Raw genomic sequence first — 12,946 nt, 5'->3', positions numbered from 1 at the left:
ACACTCCAACACGACTTCAAGAACTTCTTGCAGGCATCAGATTCATATGCTCAGCTTTATAGAAACAACAGTCTCACCAAAGACAAAAGGTCCAAATAGTTTCATATTTCATAATCTCTCTTAGCAAAGGAAGTTTGCCCAGCTGTCGTGAAAATGTAGATGTTCAAATGTTCTTTCTTTTTAGCACCTACACCCTATGTTCTCTTTGGCCACTTGGTGGAAACAGAAACAAGCTGTGAACACACCGATACAGTATGAAAACTGTTCAGATGAAATGGTGAGCTCGACAGCTACCAGTTGCTTATGTACACATTATGCTGTTATGAAGCAATATGATCATACATTCAGTCATGCTCGTGCCCACCTGAAGCCCAATATTCAATCTTTTTTATCTCTGTTCTTGGTCTTCACCAACCTGAGGGGAAAAGGCTTTTAGTTGCTAAAGGCCTACATCCACCTACTAATGTCCCTTACTATGTCTGACTGCTGTTTGATGCTGAACAGGTAGGTACAGTCGGTTAAGACATTGCTATTTAAATAGAATTATTATGCAAATATCAATAAAGGACTTCACGTCCATGTTGAAGTTACGATTTTTGATGAAAAGTGTATTCTTGACAAGCCTTAATCTAGTAAATGTGACACGATCAAAGTGTCACAAGCAGTGATGTGAGACATGTTAAGTGAAATGGACCTTGTGTTTATTTGTTGGTTTTGCTACTGTTTCAAAGCACAAGTAAGAACTTCTAATTCAGAACTTTGAAGCTGACACGGACAAGAAGTTCTGGAAGGGCTCAGTAAAAACAACTGGCAATTCCGTAACTCTGCTGAAGGAGAGCATGCAATATAATCAAAAGCACCAAGAACACTTTAATGCATGGACCTGTAGGTGAAATAGTTTCCTACGTAAGTCAAGAATACATATTTTAAAGAAAGAATCAGGAGCATTGTTAAAGTATTGCAATATGAACATTGCTTTATCATGGCCTATACACTGTCAACATAATGTCAAGGCTATGTTTGCTTTTCTCTTTAGAAAGAAACGTCTGTTGCTATGAGAAGGCTTTTTGTCTTGCACATGAACAGGGCAGGCCTATGAGATGTCTGCAGAGGAATTCAACTAAACAACCTTTGTGGGAAACATTTAGTGACTTGAACAAACAAAAGGTTGGAATGACCGTAACACTGGTAAGAACACACAGAAGATGTCTTCATGTAACCTCTTCTATAACCATCATGTACAGAATGTTCCCTCATCCTGTATTACAGACCCTCTTTACAACTATCTGCAGGTTTGTCAGGGTCGTCATCCTAAAAATGTGTGGCTTAAAGGGTTTGGAACCCACAACTTACCTGAACATCCTCCCAACTCAAGTAAGTTTAAACAGTGTGTGAGGGTTAAACACATTTCATAACAAACCATCACACAACAGGCAAAATACAATTTAACTCTTTCAAAGTTAGTCAGGGGTAAACTCTCAATAGATGATGTATTACCTTCAAAATCATTTATACTAGACTCTAATAAGGGTTCTTGCTGACCGGCTAAGGTTCTACAGTATCATTTGTTCTTTTAATTAAAGTGTTTTTTGTAAGACCACAGGTTTTATTATAACCCCTTTGGGAAGAAATCATTTTTCAATAATTGATGAAAGCATTGGTGTTCAAATATCCTCCCCCCCACAAACTGATTGTTAGGGTTAGTGCCTATGTGTTGCTTTGCAACATCAGCAAGGCCCTTTCCAGCATGAGGCCCCTGGATGCGGTTGCCATGGCCGCAGGCGGACACGTTGAAGTAAAACCATCTAATTGTGGTTTGCCCTAACCACCATCTACAAAGCATCAGATTCTTACGTTTTTAGTTCATCTGTAAAATGTAGTATGATTCTTCATAGAACCCTTGGAATACTTGAGGTTTATAGGTGGAACCTTGATAAAAAAGTCTATTTTTAGAGGCTCCTTGGATGTGTTCTTGATGACACCCTTTGGAATGTATAAAGAGTTATCTGTAAAACCACATTGGTGGCTTACTGTCAGCACCCTCATAGTGGACAGCTTTAATGTTGGGTTCTAGGTGAGTGAAACCTTCATTAAAGGGTTCTCTTTTGAGAACAGTTCTAGGTAGAGACCTTTATACGTTTAGGTTATGTGGTAGTTAGCATCCTTTATGGTTCTAGTTAGAAAAACTTGTATGATTCTAGTTAGCATCCTTTATTGTTCTAGTTAATATCTTATAAGGATCTAGTTTGCAGATGTTATGGTTTAAGTAAGCACCCATATGGTCATAGTAAGCACCCTCTATGGTCATAGTAAGCACCCTCTTTGGTCATAGTAAGCACCCTCTTTGGTCATAGTAAACACCCTCTATGGTTTAAGCAGCCTGTCCTCCTACAAAAAACGACCATATAGGTCGATTGTTCAGCAGCTAAATACGACCCAGAGTCACGTTTTAAAGTGTAGCACCTCTAGTGGTCGTGTAAGAAACAACATGCTCCTGTCGATTGCAAACGCTCCGGAGGGTCGTTTATTCACAAATTACCCTCTGGAAAATCCTAAATTGTGGAATAGTTTGGCCATTAAAATGCTTTTTTATTAGATTTCTAGCGAGAAGTGTATATTGTACTTTTATAATCTACGTCCAGTGGATGTGTAGGATCTACAGTTTGATAGATATACGAAGATAATTTGAGGTCTCGCCAGGAGAACGTGTACTGTATATGGGGCAGCTTCCATGTAAAGTTAGCATGGGTGAAAACAGTATTTCCGGTCTCGAAGTTTTCATAATAAAACCGAAAGTATTCCCCACACTGTCAAATGATCTCCATTACTCATCCACTAAAAAACATCAGTTTATCCTTGTTAATTACACAATATTGATTGGTTTAAATTGTGTACAATGCTTTTGTGTTTTTAACCTTCGATTCGGAGAAACAAATAGTTTTTTCGGAGTTTAGACACTACAGAGTTTCCGAAGACACTACACTACCCAGAATCCCCAGCTATCGTTTGGGACTACAACATCCGCCTTGCTTTACAAACCCCGTGATTAGCCCTCAAGCTCTGTGATTGGATGTTGGAGTGGCAGTGCGACAAGGTTACGCCGAATGTCAAACATCTCTTTGAAATGGAATGGAACCACGCCAGACTATCCAAAACTGGACTTGGACGGGTCCAGCCCAGCCCTCCCCCCCAGAATTACACATGCTGGCTATTGTGTGTTTCGCAATATGTTCTATGGCACGTCTCTACTGGGAATTGTAGTTTTATAAGACGTTTTCGTATTTCCCACAATTAGAAGTTGCCAGTATTAAACTGTATACATCCCTGGAGGTTTAGGGGATACGAAACACATTGGTGTTATCAAATTTAAAACATATAATTAATACATGGGTGAAAATTGCTTGTGCCCATAATGGGCAGCATTAATATACCCACATGACAGCTAAGGTCAGAAGAGCTTTATTTAACAGCTGGTCTTATGTCTGTGACCCCTCCTGTTGTTAATTGATAAGCCTGAAACATGCACTTGTCAAGGTTCAGATGCACATTTAGCAAATATGGCAGTAGCCATCGATCATCTTAAGATAAGATACTTTATTGATCCCAAGTTGGGAAATGTTTTTGTTACAGCAGCATGTACTACTTTGTTCTACTCCAATACAATTCAGAGGTCAACCTGGTATTTTTACTCTACTACATTTATTTTTGTTACTTTGCAGATTCTGATTAATGATGTGAAATATAAACAACCCTTAAATCAGACTTTCGTTACACCTGAGTAAAATTCAGCCTTATCAGTTTGTCTGTTTTGCACATCCTCCTGTTAATATCTTTGGACGTCCTGCACTAAACTGTTTTATTGTAGAGATCACTACAGTATCTTCTTGATATTTTCTATTCTATATTTCTATCATTGACCCCTATTTTGTATGTAGGCTACTCTTAATATTTAAATGTTTTCATACAAATTAAACTTATTCAACAACTAAATTCAATAACATGCTTTAACCACTAGGAGGTACGGTTTAGACCAGTGGTCTAGTTAATAAAACATAATCATATCAAACATAATATGACTATTCACTTTATTGTGAAATTAAAACAGAACGCTAAAGGAAAATACAGTTTCAGTCTCTCAATGTGAAGCTTATGCATTGTACCATAAACTTGTATAGACCTGTAACAGTCAACTGCATGAGGAGTTGGAAAGGTAGTTCAGAAAATCAGTAATATCTTTAAAAACTACAAAAAAATCCCTTTCTATCAGCTGTGCACCGTTATGGTGTAAATACAGACTATCTACTTATTGGATCAAATATAAAAGTCAGCCGAATTAGTGTTGATACTGCAAGGAGACGTATTGTGTGAAAAGAAATGGAAGATGTTGTTTAATTGTTGATATTTTATGGTCCACGTCACGTATTCAGTTTTGGCGGCATCTCTTCCAGTTTGTCAAAAGGTCTTCTGATCAGGGCTCTATAAATACATATCTACGGCAGATATGTAATATTTAATGCAGCCGAACCGTGTATTACAATGCCGTTATGTGATGACTTTCAAAGAGAAAAGCAAGAACACTCGGAATAAAGTATTATTATTAAAAAAAAAAAAAAGTTTTCCGATTTCATATCACATAAACACCATATCCCGACGTGCATTGCGGCGTGATTTTAGCCTATCAAAACCTCTGAAAAAAGAAATGTGTCTCTCAGAATCGAAAGAGAAAACCCTATGGGAAAAACACAAAAGCATTGTACACAATTTAAACCAATTAATGTCGTATAATTAACTAGGATAAACTGATGTTTTTTAGTGGATGAGTACTGCAGATATCACTGTTAAATCATTTGATCATTGGTTTTATTATGAAAACGTCGAGACCGGAAATACTGTTTTCAACCCGTAACTTTACATGGACGCTTGCCGCATATACACGTTCTCCTGACGAAACCTCAAATCATCTTCGTAATAGGCCTATCTATCAAACTATAGATCCTACATAACGACTGGACGTGGATTCTAAAAGTACAATATATACTTCTCGCTAGAAATCTAATCATAAAGCGTTTTAATGGCCAAACTATCCTACAATTTAGGATTTTACAGAGAGGGTTATTTGTGAATAAACGACCATCTGTAACGTTTGCATTCAACGGGAGCACTAGAGGCCGACAACTTTAAAACGTAATTATAGGTCGTATTAAGCGCTTGAACAAACGACATATTTGGTCGTAATAAGGGCTTAAACAATCGACCCATTTGGTCGTATGAGTTGGAGGACTTGTTGGGTTTAAGTAAGCACCCTCTATGGTCATAGTAAGCACCCTCTATGGTCATAGTAAGCACCCTCTATGGTCATAGTAAGCACCCTCTTTGGTCATAGTAAACACCCTCTATGGTTTAAGTAAGCACCCTCTATGGTCATAGTAAACACCCTCTATGGTCATAGTAAACACCCTCTTTGGTCATAGTAAACACCCTCTATGGTCATAGTAAGCACCCTCTATGGTTCTAGTTAGCACCTTTATTTTTGTTCTAGTTAGCAGTCTTTATGTGTTCAGTTAGCACCTTTTATGGTTCAAGTTAGCAGCTTTATGGTTCTTGTAAGTACCCCATATGGTTCTAATTAGAACCTAATATGGTTATAGTTAGTACATGTCATGGTTCTAGTAAGTATATGTTATGATACTAGTAAGCACCCTTGTTGGTTCTATCTAACACCTGTTATGGTTTAATTCAGGAATCTTCAATCAACCCTAACATTAACACGTTTTATTATACAGTAACTGCTCTAAATGTAAATACATAAACAAACAGCTGTGATGTAATTGGGAGGACCATGTGTAACAGGGCCGTGTGTAACAGGACCGTGTGTAACAGGGCCGTGTGTAACAGGACCATGTGTAACAGGACCATGTGTAACAGGACCATGTGTAACAGGGTTTTAGGCCGTAACCATTTCTAAATGTGTGATATTGAAATATAACTGAAACAAGGAGGCAGCAGTATCTTCTGTTCAGCACCAGTAACATGTAGCCAATATGAACACATTTCCCAACAAGCTTTCAAATCCGCTCCACAAATCATTTTCTAATATCCAGTGAACTACTCGACAGGGACATCTATTCTGCTGCTGCACTTAAAGTGCCAAAAACACACTGATGCTCGAGCACAGAATACTGTTATACATCCTAAACCTTTTCAGTTTTTTTGGAACAGGACTTTCTGCTGTCTATATTATTTTTGCATTTATATTTTTACAATTTAAATTAGTTACCTGATTTGGCATTAAACCTGTTTAGTTTAATTGCTTTGTAACCTAAGTTGACATCAATTTCGAATAACATTAATAGTTAATAACACAAGCAAAAACACATAATGTACAAAATATGATGAATTTTCTTACTTTAATTTTAAATTCTGTAACACAATAAAAAACAGGAGTTTAAAGAATATTACATGCCATACCTGCAAGGGTTATACAACCATATTGAGTTTATTGTGTAAATAATTTAAACAACAGAATTAATTATTTATACAGTTTATAAACAGTTTCTTTATAAATAAGCAGCCTGTGACTCTGTTTGGGTTCGATAGTTTTGCGCCTCTACTCGTGAACGGATGAGTCAATTCAGTTTTAAGTCTGTGTGTGTGTGTGTGTGTGTGTGTGTGTGTGTGTGTGTGTGTGTGTGTGTGTGTGTGTGTGTGTGTGTGTGTGTGTGTGTGTGTGTGTGTGTGTGTGTGTGTGTGTGTGTGTGTGTGTGTGTGTGTGTGTGTGTGTGTGTGGTGTGTGTGTGTGTGTGTGTGTGTGTGTGTGTGTGTGTGTGTGTGTGTGTGTGTGTGTGTGTGTGTGTGTGTGTGTGTGTTTGAGCAGACACACTCTGTGTTTCATGAATACTATTACAAGGCTCACAGAGCAAATGAGTGCTCCTACCCACTTGACACACACACACACACACACACACACACACACACACACACACACCCTTCTAACCCAGGGATATAGGTCACCTCCTTCGTGTGTTCATTGTTTTTCTTTCTCATATTCCCTCTATCTCGAGTGCCGTGCAACATTTGATCATTTCTTCCTGTTGGGATGGGTGGCGCAGTGGTCTGTGCATCTGATCATCAGATCAAGGGGGGTGCTGGGGAACTCCAGTTCGAAACCCGCTCCTGCCGCCACTGCGTCAGGCCGTTGTGTCCTTGGGCAAGACACTTCACCCGGATTTTCTCCTGTGGATAATGTCCACAGTACATGTATGATATCAATGTGTAATTGTAAAAGCGCCTCGATGACTTCGAGGCGTGAAGATGGACGGTGTGGCGCAGTGATCATCAGATCAAGGGGTGAAACCCGCCGCTGCTGCGTCTGTAAAGCCGTTGTGTCCTTGGGCAAGACACTTCACCTGAACTTGCTCCTGTGGGTATTGTCCACAGTGACCATTGCATGTATAAAAAAAAATATGTGTAATGTGTATTTGTAAAGCGCTTTGAGCATCTGGAAAAGCGCTATAATAAATGTAAGGAATTATTATTATTATTAAAAACTCAACCCATACACGCACGCATTTTAGTTTTTTTGATCACCACCAAGTTAGTAATATTTCTATGTATTTCAGATTAGTTTGTCAAATCAAATATTTGCTTTATGTACAATAAAACAATAAAAACCATCTGTTTAGAGAAATAAATTGTTACAGAAAGTCTAACAATGCAACATACCCTGTGTTAAATTAGCACATTGTTCCTAAACAAGGTCTCAATAAGATACTTACAGATAAATGTTAAAAGGTCAAAGTTATGTTTAGTGCGGACCCAGAATTAAATTACACTACAAATACTTTTGTCGAGTTCATATAATGTAATCACGAGGTACATACAGGCTTCACACACACACACACACATCCTTACACAGCAGTTATGGCGTGAAAAGGAGCCAAACTACATGTGGCACTGAGAACATTTGAAAACCAAACAATAAACGGTTATATTCTCCGTAACTATAACTGCTGTGAAATGGGGGTCAAAATAATAACTATTTATTTTACAGCCCAGGATTTGATCATCTTAAAAACATCATAAAACATACCTCAAAATACTAAAAATTGTATAATTTGAAGTGATGAAGACTTTGTTAAGAACAACAATGTTAACAAAATAAAAAATAGTTTTATTTAATATTTTCCCAAATTAATTAGTGTTATTTTATTCGCCACCAACACTGTTGTTAACACATTGTTTCCCCACAATTAACACCACTTTACCCAGTAATTATTCAATACAAAGCCACTTCTTCAAAATAAATGTATTTATATAAATCACTGTATTCATAGGTGCCTCTTAAACACCTTTTTTTATTCCCTCACTCTCGCTTGCACTCACATACCCAAGAAGTCATTTATTGATACTCTGTAGAGTAGACAGTGAATATTTTGATATTTGCAGTCATTTAAAGCCTTTTCCATTGTGCGGCTATTCTACTGTATGAAGATTTAAAATAATGACTTGACTTGTAATGCAGTATTATTAATTGTGGAATTTATACTTTTACTTACAGAAAGTAAAAGATAGATCTAAATACGTCAATGCATTTAAAAACAAATCTATCTTCAGTATTTGGTAAGCGTTTCCCATCAATGTGAATATTGTATGTTAAATGTGCTACACCTACAGAAACAATATTGTGTGCCGCTGGCCTCCCTTTGTGTTCTCTCTTCTCTCTGTATATAATGTGAGTTGTATCTTATAAGCGCCCCTTGTGACACTATAATAAAAGTATTTAATTCTTAAAGGCCCACACACAAACCCACAGCCATAAATCCACTAACAAACATCTGTTAGAATAACAAATATAGGAGATGCCTTATAGCGCTGCAGCTCCACTCTGCTCATTATGATGCTCACACAACACACACACACCTTCCTTTCTTATCCACCATAACAACCACACTAAACCACCTTTCCTCCAACACACACACACACACACACACACACACACACACACACACACACACACACACACACACACACACACACACACACACACACACACACACACACACACACACTTTCTCTCAATCTTCTACCCACTTACACTCCCAGCCCCCTCCTTCCACCACCCCTCTTCTCCAAATCACTCTCTCTCACACACACACACACACACACACACACACACACACACACACATACATACCTTCTCTCAATCTCCTACCCGATTACACCCGCACGCTAAAACCCCTTTTTGCACACCTCCCCAGCACACACACATCCCCTACCTTCCCTAAAACCCTTTTTAGTTTCCTCTGACTATAACACGCACACGCACACACACTCACTGGCTTTCTTTTTGTCAACCACTAACCCCCCTCCTCCCCCCCTCCTCCCAGTAATCTGGCTGGCCCGTGGCCTCCTCTCTCTCGCTCCACTGTTCTGTGTGATAGAATATCGATCGGTTTGCCTCGGCTCGGCGTGGAGCAGGAGGAGGGGGGGGGGGCGTCTGTAGGGCTGTAGGGTGTGTGTGTGTGTGTGTGTGTGTGTGTGTGTGTGTGTGTGTGTGTGTGTGTGTGTGTGTGTGTGTTAGAGGGGGGGGGCAGTGGTCAGACATGCTCCAAGGTTGTTACCACAGCAACAACGGGGATGGGTCAGAGGGTTGCCATGGTGCCTAGGTCGCAGGGTCAGGGGGAGGGTCTTCCATGGCCCTCTTCCTCTCCGTGTGTGTGTGTGTGTGTGTGTGTGTGTGTGTGTGTGTGTGTGTGTGTGTGTGTGTGTGTGTGTGTGTGTGTGTGTGTGTGTGTGTGTGTGTGTGTGTGTGTGTGTGTGTGTGTGAATAGAAAGGGAGGCAGGTGGAGGAGGAGAGAGCGGTGTACAGTCCTGCTATATTGGGTGTGTTAATAATGAATGGTGTTGTATGGGTCGCTGTCTCTTTCTCTCTCACTCCATCTGTGTCTCACTCTTCCTCTCCGTCAGTGTGTCGCAATAATATATGAAGCAATAGAACATCGCCTTGATTTAAGTCCAGTTTTTTTTTTTAAAGTACACGTTATCAAAGAAGACTTTTGTCACCACTTTAAAAAGCAATGATGGTTGTAAAATTGTAGAATAAACAGGACGTCCTCAAATAAAAAATACATAATTTCCATGTTTCAGCATTTAAAACATTTTAGACAAAGTATGATTTGAGAGAGAAAAGTTAAACATTATACCAATATCCAATAACAGTGTGAGCCTTTTATGACATTGTATTATGAAATAAAACACCTTAGACTTTATTATAACAATTCATATTTATTATTTTTCTTTTTCACATGTGATGCTTCTGTACCTCACACAGAAATAGATTCACTATTCACTAAATCTATTCCAAAGTCTACACTTTTTGTGTAACCGGCTTTATTAAAAATCTTCTTAAAATACATATTGTATTTTAGTCATCACACTTAAATACTCTTTACTGGAATAGCCTTTTTTATTTGTTTATTATTCAATTATGTTAACATCTTTACAGTAGATATTTTCTAGCAGAAATAACATGAAAAATGCTGTCTTTTAGTGTTTCATGTGTTCAAACAATGTTGATTTGTTCGTAATGATGACACATATTTAGTGTATATTCTCTCTCATTAAACATAATACTTACAGTACCTCAGCAGGAGAATATTGTAGTGATATTTTTTTGAAGTGAAATCAGATGAATTGAGGTGAGATAATTAAGGAGATATAATGTAAAACCATCATGAAATGTTTTTTAAAAAGTGCATATTAAAGACATTTCTGCCATCTTATAATGACTTTAGAGCTGCGTAATGTGTAGAAGAGCGGCAGTGTGAACACAGCGACCCTCTGGTGTGTTCAGTTACATTGTGTTTAATTAAACCTGCTGGACGAGTGCTGAGGTTGTTTGCACTTGTTCTTTCCTCGGCGGAACTGAACCCGCGCTCTTCCTCCTCTTCTTCTCCAATAAAACGACAGCAGCTACAGGACAGAGAGGAGAAACTACTGAGAATTACATAGATTGCTGTAACAAAAACAAATCTAAATCTAGGAGCAATAATAACCTAATTTGATATGTTCAAAAACTCTGTCATAATTGGTTATTAAGTCAAATATAATGTGATAAATACCCTATTTTAACTTGTGAATACACTATAACTTAATGTGCCAAAATATGAATTCTTGTTGAGATAAAAGAGATGTGTTCAGGAAATATTAAGGTGTTGAATGTGAGGTGTTTTTTCGCCTATACACTCAATTGATGTACTGTCGTAGAAAACAAAACGTACAATATGAAAAAAAAACACTCAATTCTGAACCTGTTTGAACACACAATTCACTTTAAAAAAAATCTTTGCACAAAAGTCAAATTAATTTCAGGACTGATGTATTTATGGAAAGTGTGATAATGTGTCCACTTTACACTTTTCAACCTGAGCTCAATTGTGATAAATGTAACAGAGGACCGCTTCAGTGTTTAGAGAAGTGAAAAATGTTTGCCGGGCTGCGGTTAAGAATACAAATTCACACCCAGCTCGACTTATCTGGTCAAAAGCACCTTAGTCCCAAGATTTCCTTTTTTTAGATTTTAAGCCAGTGGACCAAATAGGATCTTAAAGTCACAAGGCGTCCGTGCAAAGCCAATCTCTCAGTGCCGCAGACCCCCAGCCCCTTCCCCTCCGATATCCTGCTTTACTACCGCAGGGTTATCAAACAGTGCCTGTGCATCTGTGTGACTGATGTCAGACACATTTCTGTGTTACTCTCTGTGGGTTTAAGGAATATAAATATAAATCCATGTTTAAACAGCTTTAAACAAAAGCTCACCAAACAGGGCAAGAAGTCGGACGTAAAACTGGAATTGTCCTGCATCAGAAAAAGACAAGCAACAATTATTATTTTTAAATATATCAGAATTTAAAACTGAAATCTTGAGTTTCCCATCCTTCACTAAATACTCACCAGACCTACTTGTTGTCGAAAGTTCTATTATTAAACTGTTGAAAATAAGAAACAGAGTCATTAATAAGTGATGAAAGCACGGGTCCATTTGGAGTTTTGCTGTCTTAGAATGTCTTTGACTTATTTCCCCCCTAAATTCATGAAAAGTTAGCATTAGAGGGCATTTTCATATTTGAGTATATCAATTTAGAATGTTGTAACACAAAAATGTGAACAGTCTCCATGTAAACAATCAACTGGGTAAAAGTTCCATGGTGATATCTATCAGTTTAAAAATGTCAATGTATTCAACTTCATTATAAGGAGAATAAAATGTGTGTGCTGCCTACATAGATTAATGGTGTAAAATCATAAAATACGGATAGCTACACAAGCTGAAATAGTTAGTTAAATGATTTACTATTCAAATTTGGACAATGGTGCTTATTTCATTATAGAATGATAGAAATGACAAATATCTTTACGTTTTTTTACTCTTGGCTGGACAAAATAAGCAATGTCAGCTCATTTGTGGCTGGCATTTTATGACAACTTATCTAAAAAGGAATTGATTAAATTAAATAAAAACTCAGATTAATTAGTCAAAGTAATAGTTAGTTGCCTTTAAGGTGATACAAAGTGTTTTAAGGGTGTTAATCTTATTCCAAAACACACATTACATGTTTTTATTTTGTCATAGTTCCTTCACTTTATAAGGATGATGTAACTGAGCAATAACTGAATGTGTTTACATGATTACAGCCCATGTGAGGACGAGGATGAAGGAGTACTTCAGGCCCCGGTTGAACTCCTCTTTGGGGAACAGAGAGCTGCAGTTCGGACTTTGGACCACAAGGTGTCGCTGCAAGCCCTGCGGTCGCATGCTCCGCAGCGACGACCTGCAGGAACAGAGAGAGCCAGACACATGTATGCTTTTAGTGCACTAAAAAACTAGATTATCCATGGAGCCTGGGTCATCTTGGCTCTTTTGTTTATCTACAAGGAAGTGCACATT

Source organism: Gymnodraco acuticeps, unplaced genomic scaffold, assembly GCF_902827175.1.
Source record: "Gymnodraco acuticeps unplaced genomic scaffold, fGymAcu1.1, whole genome shotgun sequence".
Taxonomy (NCBI): domain Eukaryota; kingdom Metazoa; phylum Chordata; class Actinopteri; order Perciformes; family Bathydraconidae; genus Gymnodraco; species Gymnodraco acuticeps.
This window is presented reverse-complemented; position numbering follows the sequence as displayed.